At 43.0% G+C, this 12,828-nt stretch overlaps 1 protein-coding gene across 6 annotated transcripts in view; it reads right to left on the reverse strand.

The window, feature by feature from the left end:
- Positions 1–12,828, reverse strand: part of COPRS (coordinator of PRMT5 and differentiation stimulator) — a 74,297-nt gene that overhangs the window by 1,022 nt on the left and 60,447 nt on the right. For all 6 annotated transcript variants that reach the window (XR_006572944.1, XR_006572942.1, XR_006572945.1 and 3 more), the window contains one exon: positions 3,232–3,383. The gene's annotated coding sequence lies outside the window, so the exon portion shown is untranslated. The remainder of the gene's footprint in view (positions 1–3,231; positions 3,384–12,828) is intronic.

Below are 12,828 nucleotides of genomic sequence, written 5' to 3' on the forward strand. Positions count from 1 at the left end.
CGGGGACAAGGGGTTCAGGATGTGGGACGGGGCTCTGTGCTGGGGCAGGGGGTTGGGGTGCAGGGGGGGTGAGTACTCCAGCTGGGGGTGCAGGCTCTGGGGTGGGGCTGGAGATGAGGGGTTTGGAGTGCAGGAGGGGGCTCTGGGTTTGGGGGGGCTCAGGGCTGGGGTACGGGCTTACCTCGGGCAGCTCCCAGTCAGTCCTGTCTCCACGCTGCGCCCTGGAAGCAGCCAGCAGGTCCGGCTCCAAAACCGGACACCTGGCAACCCTACCTACTATGTCAATCAGATCCATTCTGTCTATGAGATGGGGGCATATTTTGCCCTCAACCCTGTACACAGAGAGCCCAGAGATGCCAAGGGTAGTTTTAAATGTGGAATTAGGGGAGTTCATGTCCCATTAAGGCCTGGTCTACACACAGATTTTTCAGTTAGGGTGTGATTTTTTTTTTCAAAATAGCTAAACCCCCCAGTGTGGACCGAATTAGTCCACTAAAAATATGCCTTATATATAGTGCCTGTTTAGGAATAGCTATACCAGTATATGCACATAAATACTAGTGCAATTGTGTCCACGCTAAAGGTGCTTGTACAGCTTTAACTGCTACAGTAAAACAAGACATCTTGTGTTGCGGACAAGGTCTGTCATCTTGACAGGAGCTTTTCCCTTGTTTATTTTTTCTAGTGAAGCAAGTTCTCCAGCATTATCTCCTCATTTTCAAAAATGGGAAATCTTTGTCATTTCACACATTTCATTAGCTAGCATATTGAAGATGCTGTAGATAGCCACACTTAATCAGCTATTTTCTGTATAAAGAGAGAGACTTTACAAACGGTACCTTCTCTTAAGTATCCATTAAGATTTATCCTTGCATTTCACAAACTATGCAAATAAGGTATTATATAAAGCACTGAGAAGAATATGTGGACATGACTCATTATTTATTGATACAAGTTATTGTTCACAAAAATGTAGCCTCAATTAAACAGAGTGTAATACATTTGGAAGAGGAAAAAAATTGCTCGGCTGCAGAAGATGATATACTTTTGCAATTCGTTGTCATTTGGCATGTGTGTGGTGTTAATTTATTGAGGGAAGAAAGATAATTTGTGCTTATATAATTGGGGCTGTTTAAAATTTAAATGAAAAATATAATTATGGGTTCTCATAGTTTCTCAAACTGATTTTTTCTCCCCTGCCTCCTCTACCTTCATTCTCTACAGTCCCCTGATGCTGAAATCGAATATTTAGAAGTTCAGGCTCCATTGTCCCTCCAGCTACAAGTCACATCTCGTACAATTCTGCACGCTGCTGCCTCGACTCAGTGCCTGTTGAGGGGGCTCGGCCCTTCACATGATCTGCCTCCCAATTTGTACTACTCTAAGCATTCCCATTACCTTAAATCACAAGCAAAACACACTGAGATGACTCTCTTGCAGTGCCAGCAGCATCAGCAAATTTTAACACTAGTTTGTTTGTGTTTTCTTAAGCCTCATGACGTCCTTTGTGCATTTGGCTTGATAGCTTGAAATTTGTTGACGCTTCTGGCACCATGGGAGGTTGGAAGAGTTGCAATGTGATTTGCCTATGGGATTTAAAGCACCAGGAACTTGTAGAGTGGTACAAATTAAGGGCTCTATCCTGCAGGGCGCTGAGATCCCAAAACTCTCAATGCCTGATCTGGGCCTACATGTGGAGGATCTAACCACTGATTCCACATGCTGGATGCCAAATTTCAGCAACATTCAGTGGGAATGTACAGAATTAAGCTAGTGGAGTCAGAAAAAAAGAAACCAGTTTCAGAGGCAATGAGGACCTACAATCATATTGTACATTTAAATTTTAAACAGCCCCAATCATATAAAACCAAATTATCTTTCTGTCCCTCAATAAATTATCACCATACATAGCTCAGCCATAGAACAATGAATTGCAAAAGTATATCATCAAATGAAGCAATTCCTTCCCCTTTCCCTCTCCTCCCCCCGACCCGACACCTAGTGTCATCCTTCATTGCAGGTTTGCAATAGTTCCAAACATGTTCATTATCATAATGAAATATTATGATAACTTCTTACGGAAAGATGGTAATTGTCATAAATCTTCTATTCTCACTTGTTCAAATGCAATATATATATAAAAGGGGTGCTTGCTTTCCTTCTCAATGTACATCCAGGCTTCATCTGAGACAGCTGTCTACTGCATAACTGTTCTAACAACCATCACTGACAGCCAGCCACAAATACGAGGCTCTGATTACCCACAATTAGACCCGGTTTATGGGTCACTTGGGAATTTTGATTAGACCTATACATTTTTCATAGAAGGCAGAAAAAAAATGACTAGGAAGAATAGATGTTGGTGCATTCAAAGTTTTTTCCTGGGAACAGAGGCATCCAAGTTTCTAACATACATTATTTTATAAATGAACATGGGCAATCAACATAGGCAAAAGAAGCAAGTCATTCTACTCTACAGTCAGAAATAATTCAAGAAAAACATCAGCGAGACTCAGACCAGGTGTGAGAGAGAGGAAGAGGCTCTAAAAAAGTGAAGCAGTTCCATGTAAAAGACTGTGGGGCAGATTTTCAAATGCTCCTAAAGAATTTAGGAACATAAGTCCCAGCCAAGGTCTATGGGGCTTGTCCTAAATCCTTAAGACATTTCTGAAAATCTCCTCCTGGAACGGAAGCACATTGGATCAGTAACAAGAACAAAGGCCCAGATATCAGCATGCGTTGCTGGAACGCATATGTAACCCTGTGGTGAGTATGTGTTACAGGTCCCCTCTGTGCAGTTGTGCAGAAGATATGAATTATTATAGCCCAGCCACGGACTGTTGGCTCTTTAGCTCATGTTTTTAACTCTGGAGGTCGCCAGTTCAATCCTCAGTGACTCGGCCAAGATGGCAGTCGTCACATGCAATTCACTTCATCATGGATACCTATTCAGCTAATTATGGATAACACCATCACTCCCTTTACACTGATGTCTCTTTACAGAATGCCCCTCACGATAATGATGCATCACACAGTGATGTCTCTACTATTCAGACTACTGCCAACAAGTCCCTGGGTTCTGGCTTTCCGCTCTCTGTCAATAATTTACTGCGTGAGCATGGGGACGCAATTCTTATGGTGTAAAAACAGTGTAAACAAGTTCAAAACCAAGCCATTTATCTCTCTATGCCTCAGTTTTCTTCTCTGTGGAATGGGAATAAATCTACTTACCTTTCTAGCCACAGAGTTGTGAGGGTTAGTTCCCCAGTATAAAGGGTTTGGAGATCCTTTGGCAGAAAGTGCTGCATAAGTCCATGAGCATTATAGTTATCAGCCATGCAGAGCATCCACACAGATAATACTATCTGAAATTTGCAGCTCTCCTGGGAAAGAGCAGAGAAGACAATATTGTTATTATCTATTGAGCACCACAGGAGTGACAGAGAGGAAAGATAATCAAGCAGTTAGGGAGCGAGCCAGAGACTTGAATTTTATTCCATGCTCTGCCACAGAATTCCTGTGGGACCTTGGGCAAGTCACTTAGTCTCTCTGTGCCTCAGTTCCCCATCTGTAAAATGGGGATAATAGCACTTCCCCTTCCTCATGGGAGTGTTGTGAGGATAAATACATTAAAGATTGCAAGGTGCTCAGGTACTACGGAGACCCAATAAATGCCTTAAAATAGACTGAACTATAACTCAGACTTACACTGTGCAGCTCTCTGTTCCCCCCTGTTTCTTCAGCTCAGGGAGTAGATGTTCATGCTTTTAGACCTAGATGCCCCAGGTTCAATAACCATCTATAACAACCCATCCAGAGGGTCATGTTATACAGCCCCTGTCCCTGAGGCCATGTTAGACTGAAGAAAAAGCAGCTCCTGTACCAAGGCAGGCTTGCAATCTAATTGCATATTGGGGGAAAAAAAGGGAAAGGTTGTTTGTTTTAAAATGATATGCCAGTTGAGGATCGAATCTTATAGGGGTCTGGTTTGTTTGCTTTCAATATCATCATCTATTTTTTTGGAGGATTAGCACTGAAAGAGTCAAGTTATTTCCTTGGTTACTGATTTTTACATTGGATCATGAAATCATAGCAAGGGACACCCATAAAAAGCCAAGAAACATAAAAACAGATAAAACCCTCCCTCCCCCCCGACTTTTTTTTTTTTTTTTTTTGGCTGCTCATCATGGCCCCAGTCCTCCAGCTGGATCTTTTACTGCAGACCCCTGCATCTGGGTCTGATTGGAGATTTACAGGGCAAAATGCTGAGATATTAAAGTACTTGTTTTATTTGTAACAAGAAGTTAAGTCGAATTTTGGGGATTCAGGCAACTGATCTCTAATGTCAGGCTGCACTGAAATCCCTTGCAAAATCACTTCACGTGAGACTTCCGGCAACACTTGAGTTGGTGTAACATTGCTCTTCCTGAAGTCAATACGAGGTTTAATCTAAACATCAATGGGAGCAGTAAGGCCTGTGCTGATTGTTTTTCAAAATCCCACCATTCGGCTCTTAAGTCCCTGATTCTGGGGAATCTTACTGAATTATAGGAAATAAAAATACAAGTATCTTCCTCTAGAATGCTGCACAGCAGATCCTCCGATTTCAAGATGACTTCCAAGACCCAAATTTCTTAAAAAACACAACCCTGGGAGTATGATGAAGACCTAGCTACAGTCATTAATAAATCCTAGTCGGTATCAGAGTGTAGCTTCACCCAGTCACGGTGTGTTGACAGCTTCATTACCAACAATTGTTCTAAAAACAGATAGAAGTCCTGCAACTGCGAATATCCCAAGGTAGCATTTCCTATGTCTGCCCTAAATTCCCACTCAAGGGAGTTTATGGTCCTTCAAAGGAAAGGATCCTTAAGCCAGGTTATACATTTTAAAGATGCAGTGGTTTAGACTATGCACATCTAAGATGGGCCAAATTCTCTGCTGGTGGAAAATGTCCATTTTATACCAGGAGAAAATTTGGCTCCCAATCTCCTCTAGATTCATTTACTCCAGTTGCAAACTCAAAAATAGTAGTGAGAGGGTAAGATAAGGATATAAGGGGCGGGGGGTTATATTTAAAATAAGCCATGGATTTTAAATTCTGAAAGCTTGCTATCAGGGCCGGCTCTAGGGTTTTTGCTGCCCCAAGCAAAAAAAAAATTTGACTGCCCCCACCCCAGCCCTGGGCTCCCCCCTGCACCCCCCTGCTGCCCCAGCCCTGGGCTCTCCCCCCCCGACCCGCACCTCCCTGCCACCCCATCCCTGGGCTCCCCCTCCCACACACACCCCATGCTGCCCCAGCTCTGGGCTTCCCTCTTCCCTCCCACCAGTGCCCCCCACACCCACACACACCCTGCCGCCCCAGCCCTGGGCTCTGCCCCCTCCACCCGCACCCCATGCTGCCCCAGCCCTGGGTCACTGGTAACTTGCTCCCAGGGCGGGTCACTCCTCAGGAATTTTGGATGTGCACAAAACACAGACAGGATTGGTTCCCATATGGCTACAGAACTGCAGTAATGTAGAACCATTTTCAGCTTGTGTGATTGGAGGATATCTGGATGCATATTATAAGACTGTCCTCCATAAATGAGGAAAAGTTGAGGTGCCTTTATTATTCTTTTGTTCCACTCTTTGTTTCTATGGGGAATTTGCCAATGTAATATCACTGTCTTCCTTTTAAACAAATAAAACTAAAAAAAAAAAAAAAGGCAACGGCTGTTGAAAATAGCGATTCCAGTCCTAAAAACCACTGGGAAGCATTTCTTGCTCAATTTCATCCTACTTTTTCTACAGCAAATTACAGTGGATCAGTATATTTGATTTGGGAGTAATGAAGTAACAGCTGCCCAAATTGAACTTGAACACTCCTGAATTCTGAGGTGCTAGATTCCCTTTCTGAATATTAGCTAAATCTGGAAAGGAAAAGTCAATTTCTGCTTCCATGGCTCAGAAGTGGAAATCCTCCTAAGTGCCTGGTACTGTATCTAAAGCTGCCCAGGTCCAGAGCCTCCCCTCCCTTACTTTTCATTTTAAATTCTAGTGGGATCCACATACCACCCTTGCTAGGCTTCAGATAGAGAGGGGCACTGTCTATTTAGTCCACCCAATTCCTTCTTTGGGGGCTGCAAGGTGAGGTCACATCCCTAATCCAGTCTGGGGATGTCTTCTGAAGGGGATATCTAGGCCAAAGCCTTCTACTCCTTGGGCACCCTTGTTCCCCATTCACAGTGCCACCCTGCTCTAGCAGTGAGCTCTCCATTCACAGCAAGCTGCAGCATGAGGTTTCAGCTACCATACTCCCTCCCCCATCCCTTTCCTGTTGATAGAAGCCAAGGCAACGCTGGGAAATGTAGTTCTTTCCCTGCTCCAGGGCTGGCTCTATAGGCAGAGAGCTAACCAAGGAAGGACAGCTCCCAGGGCCCCCTGTTGGTTCTCAGCTCCCAGGCTGGATCCCTGCCAGCTGCCGCCCCTGCAAATGGGCTGCCCCAAGCAGCTGCTTGCTTTGCTGATGCCTAGTTGCTCCTGCTTGCTATGATGAGCCCATCAATAAAATCCCATAACTCTTTGATAAAGTGTGGGACCAGAAAAAGCCTCCAGAACAATGAGAAAATGACAAATCATCTTTCCTTGGTACATAGTGCAATCACTTATTATCTGGCAAGGGATTACACTCCTTTCAGCAACAGGTAAAATCTTCTGTAGTGTCATCTTAAGCAGAATAAAGGAAACAGTTGAGCCAAAACTAAGGGGAGAGCAAGCTGACTTTCCACCCTGCAAACCACGCGCCAACCAGATTTTCACCCTAAGAATAATTGCTGAAGAGAGCAAAGCCAATCATAATCAACTCCATAGGGTTCCAGAAAGCATCCGTCAGTCTTTTTGTGGTTCACTCTGGCACACCTGGAAGTGTTTGGTATGCCAACAAAAATAATTAACTTCATCAAGGCCTCGCATCAAGGCGCACCTTGCACAGTTAAAGCAAATGGTAAAACACAGACACTGGTGTCAAACAAGATGTATTCTCACCCCTCTCTTGTTTTGCATTGCCATTGACTTCATTATGAGAAAAAGTGTAGACAGCTACAACACAGGCATCATATGGCCCAACAAAAGTACACTAGAAGATCTAGATTTTACTGATGACATCGTCTTCTAAGCGACCGCTCAACGAACACACAAAGCAAAAGCCAAAAGACTGTCCAGCACCATACAAGAAAGGATTAATAATCAGTTATGAAAAAACTACTCAAATGAGAACCTCAGCAACACCCAATGCAAGCATTACTTTAGAAGACAACAGAATAATAAATCAATAAAAATAATATCTAACTTTTCTGTAGGACAAGCAGAGCATCAATTCACATACCTTGGCATTAACATGCAAGCCAACAGAGAAGTCCAGAAGGAAATCATGTCATGAATTGGCAAGAAAGAAGCTGTATTTACCAGTTCAAACATGATCTGGTCTTCGAAAATCTACATTTTAAAGACCAAATTATAAATCTTCAATTCAAATGTTATTTCCATCTTAACACATGGATGTAAAAGCTAGAAATCCATCAAAGTACAGACAGACGTCTAAATGCCTTCAAAAGCAAATGCCTTCAAAAATATGAGGTATTAAATTGAACGAATTTATAACAAATACCGAGATTCGTCAGGGAGTTCAACAACCTCTTATCTCTAAAGTTATCCAGAAAAGAAGATGGAAATATCTGGGACATGTGTTAAGAATTAAGCCAGAGTATCTGCCATGCAGGCATGCCATTGGGCAGCTGGAGGAATACGTAAAAGGGGCCTACCAAAAGGATCCCTTCATAGAACATTCCCATAAATTTTCCCTTTCTGAGTACTTAATGACGGAGAGCACATGCAAAGAGCAGCCAGGGATAGACAGGAAAGGCAGAACCTTGTTTGTGCCCTACAGGATGACTAATGTTGCAAGAAGGATTTAGCTTCATACATTTTAACAGCTGGTGGTCTCTGCACCATTCAACCATTTAAATAAAGATTTAATGGAAAAAGTGTAAGCTAGTAATCTTTCAAAAGAGATGGAATTCAATATAAAATAAAACTAACAATGCTTTCAACTACTTTAGGGGCAGCATGGTCTGGAAGAATGAGCTCCGAGTTCAAATCCAGGCAGGTATTGACTCCCCTCGCCTTGGGGAAATCACTTCACCCTCCCCTGCCTCAATTTCCCAATCTGTAAAATGGGGATAATGCTGCTCATTCACCCAGGTGAGGATTAATTAGAGAGTTCAAGGCCAGGAGGGACCACAAAGATCATCTTCTAGTCTGATCTTCTCTATAACACAGGCCAGAGAACTTCATCTAGTTAACATCTGTGCAGTGCTCTAAAGACGTAAGTATTTTTACCCTAGGAGAGCACCTTTCACATGAGGTTATCAAGGCGCATTTTCTTCTCTTTAGTAAACCACCATCAAACTAAGTACAACTCTGCAATTACCATTCCAAGTCGAGTCGCATCTTTTCCCTTTACAGCACATGCCCTGCTGGTTTTGTCAGGGTACGTTTTCAACGTGAGGTTTTGTTCTAACTACTCTGTAACCTACAATTGTTAGGATGTGTCTGGTCGGCTTTTCTGGAAGGACGTGGGTGGAACGGTATTGCTTTTTATTGTGAGCAAAACGTAACACACGTCTGCGTGCCCCCATCATTTCACACAGTACATGTGTGATTTAGATGTTTGGCTTTTGGCCCATTAAATATTTCTAAGTCCTGTGGTAAATATCTTGCTCTGACAAGCTGTCCAGTCTTTGCCCTTTTATAAGCCCAGTTATCAATTCGGGACATGACTAAAGAGAAGAGGTTTATGCTAAATTTATGCGCCAGATCTTCTGCCAGTGTAAATTGGCCTAGCTCCATTAAAGTCAACAGAGCCAGGCCAATTTACATCAGTGGAGAATCTGACACTACATATTTATTGCTTTAAAAAAAAACCAAACTCTAATTTGGAAGCTGTATTTATTTACAGCTGCGGATGTGTATATAGGAGAATTTAGGGCTGTGATGCGAAGAGCAAAGTGCAAGCGCAAATCATTTGGTAATGTTGAAATTCTCTTGCAAAGTCCTACAAAACTGGGGAAGTAACTTAGTCACCCATGCTCTATATTTTGCAATAGAACTCAGCATGGTAAGGTAAGGCAGTGTAGTCCAGAGGTAGGGCATTGTATTGTGACGCAAGAGTCCCAGATTCTATTCCCAGCTCTGTCAAGGACCTTAGACAAGTCAGTTTCCTTCCATCATTTGCATAGTGCATAGCATAACGGAGCCTTGAGGTTGATTGAGGCCAGGCACTACTGTTATACAAATACCTCTATATGTTATTTGTATTGTGATAGTGTCTAGCAGTCATGGACCAAAACCTCATTATAGACCCAAAATAGTTATAGATTTGTCACCAGGGATCTGATCATGAAATCAATGGGAATCTTTCCATTGACTTCAGTGGGCTTTGGATTAGGCCTCAGGTCCTTAAAGCACCTTGAGGTAAGTCTACTAACCACGCTAATAGTGTTGGCAAGTTTCACATAAGGATTTAATGTATCACAGTGAATTCGGCAAAACTCCAGTTTACATTAATCAAATTCCTCTTATACTAGGTGATTCAATAGAAGACTGAGCTCAGGCTCCTATTAAGAAGCTGGAAATTTAACATAATAAATACATTACTGTCGAGATTACAGTTTTAGTTACAAACAGAAAAGAACCCCCCATGTGAGTAAATCATAAGTGTTTTTTGTTACTTGTCAAATTCCAGTTAGATTAGGCTATCAGGGAGACAGAGCACCGGACATGAAGTTCCGATCTGGAACTGGATCATTTGGGGGAGATTATATCTAGGGTTCTGATTTGGGCCCAGTTTGTCTGACATACAGATCCCGCCCCCTTCCTGGAAAAAAGGACCATCCTGTCAACTTATAGCACAACACTGGACCGAGCAACATCTATGGGAAAGATGCCAGAGAAAGCCAGTGGCACGGCCTGACTGCATCTCTGAAGTCTAGAGTGGATCCGGACTCAGCACATTCCTCAGATACCTTAGCCAAGTCCCCTTTCCAGCCAGCCATGCCCACCTTCAGGGCTGCGCTGTTTCGCTACAGGAGGTCACAACGAAGCCAGGTGGTGAGCGCCTTGCACCATCACAAATGTTGTGGGTGAGATTTGACACCAGCAAGTTCCCTGCCCGCTGGGCAGCAGTAACAGAAAATATCTGAACCTGGAGCGAAATCAGGCCCCCAGTCTTAAACCAGAAGATTCAGATTTGTTGTGTGAACCCTTCCCAGGTCATAGGTGAGAGCAGGTTGGATAACCTGTTAGTATTGCCCTGCTCATGCATGTACACACCAGGAATGTAGGAATCTCAGGACTCTGCATGGACATACTCATCCTACACCTACTGTTGTCAGTCCTCCTTGGTGCATGAATACTTCTTCCACAATATTGGCACATGTTTATCATCACCTCTCAAGGCAGGATCTTACCAGACAGAACAGCCCTACATGATACTCAACACAAGGAGAGTTATATATTTTGTACCATAAGTATTGCCCTTACACACACATACGTCACACACTATCATGGTATGCAATGTGATCCCTACTGAAAACGAGTCTCCCATTCACTTAAGTGGTACCAGGATGCTTCTGGGTAGTTCTATTGGCTTCTATCACCACTGAGTCTGAGCATCTCACAAACAGTGAATGTATCCTCATAGCAATAGGAAGAATCACTATCCCCATTTCACATATGGGAAACTAAGGCACAGAGTAATGAAGTGACTTGCCAAAGGTCGCACAGGGAGTCCATGGCAGAGTCAGGAATACAGCCCAGGTCCCCTGAGTCCTCACTCAGAACCTTAAACTTAAGGCTCACATTTGTATCTGTATCAGCCCATATGCTGTACAGTCACTTACCAAAATAGCAGAACCGTCCTGGGAGGCACCTGGATAGAAGTGCTATAAAGATGCAAGATCATTATCATTATTACCTAACTCATGCATACAATTTTATGTGCACTCAAGTGATCAAGCTAACAATGCTGTCTCGGCACCAGTATACAGCACCTCTGATGCAAAACGTCGCCGCATTATAAACTGAACAGAAAGGGGAAACAAGACTGATTTTTGAGAAATGTTCTGAATAAACCTTCGGGAGCTGTTTCTATTAAGATTTAAATGTGACTAGCAAACTGAAATATTTCTATAGCCAGGATTTATCATTACAACTTTACACTTCTCTCGCGGTCACAGGGGAATCTAGACAGTGCATTACAAAAATGAATTAAACCTCACATCATGCCTGTGAATTACGTATTACATATTATAATTTCCATTTATACAGACAGGGAAAGCGAGCCACAGAGAGATTAAGTGCCATTCCCAGGTCCCACGGCAAGTCAATGGCTCAAATCCTAACTAACAAACAATCCCCTGCTCCAACCATTAGGTCCAGCTCATTCCCTACTGCAAGGACAGAGAACTTACGACTGCATCTTTCTGTTTTAGGGTGTATGGAATGTTGAGTTTATATATGAGATCATTTAAAGGCAACAGGAATCCACCTGCATAAAGGAAAGTTATAAAATAACCAATTCAGGGAGAAGTTTTATACTGCTAATCTACTTATGTGTTTTGCTTTCATTTTTGCCTCACTTTATATTGGTTTCCAGACATCTTTTAAGTTAATTTCACAATGAGCAAATCCAGGCAATAAATCTTCTCCTTGGGTTTTGTTCCATGAATTACCATATATAACGATGCTGTGAGACAGTGTACTCTGCCCGCTGCACAGGATTTATCACACACACACTAGTATTCCCAAACAGGACGGCTCTGCCATGAAATGTATGTGGTTTGAAAGGAGATGGACACATTTCTAGGATGGTTACAAAGATGCAATACCATCTTATCTTCTACGAGGCACGTTTGATCAAATCAGAGCTTGTAAACCAAGACCTCTTCTGCCGTGTATGCTGGAGAGTGAGAGAGAGAGTTGTTTTTGTGGGAATGATCTCGCAAGGGGGAAAATGCTGAAGTGAGCAGCACACCTTTGTGTAAAGCACATTGCAGCGTTACTTGGCACCATACTCGGCAAGTCAAGCTTCTACTCATGTCAGCAGGCTTGGCTCTTTTAGAGGAAGCTTGACAGGATGACAGAAAAACTGTACATTCCCCACTCCCCCTTTGATGAGGTCCCACTCCCATCCTTTGAACACCGGCAGCAATTGAAGTGTGCTTGGACGGTGCTGTCTGACTGGCCTGGAAAGTAATGCAACCTCTATTTTTTATCTCCCTAAACTTGGAAAGGAAAAATTAAAAAAAAGAAGTGTTGCAAAGCATTATAACACACTAAAACAGGGCCAGAGTTTAGAGGCTTAACTGACTTTGTTGAGTAACTGATTAGAATGAAAAATAAAAGAACAGGTTACAGTCAGAGGCTTTACTAAACTAACATGAGTTAATTAGATCCTCTTGAGCTAAATATTGATACACACCTCAATGTTGCAACATGTTCAAAATAGCATGAGGTACCACTCCAAGAAGATTGGAATTGTCTCTGGCTTGCTGCTTTGGTAGGACAGCACCTGGGATATGGCTTTATACTGCACTGGTAAGCCTGCACCTTTTGAGAACAATCCATGGGGTGAGGCCAGTCCTGCTCTGAGCAGTGCTGGAATAACAGAGAATCGCATTTGGGCCCATGCCTCAGAAACAACAATGACAATGGGGCAAGGATTCAGCAGATGAAATTGCTGTAGCAAATCCACAGCCACCCAGGACTCCCTGACTGCCACTACACTGA

This window comes from Mauremys mutica, chromosome 12 (assembly GCF_020497125.1).
Source record: "Mauremys mutica isolate MM-2020 ecotype Southern chromosome 12, ASM2049712v1, whole genome shotgun sequence".
NCBI lineage: Eukaryota > Metazoa > Chordata > Testudines > Geoemydidae > Mauremys > Mauremys mutica.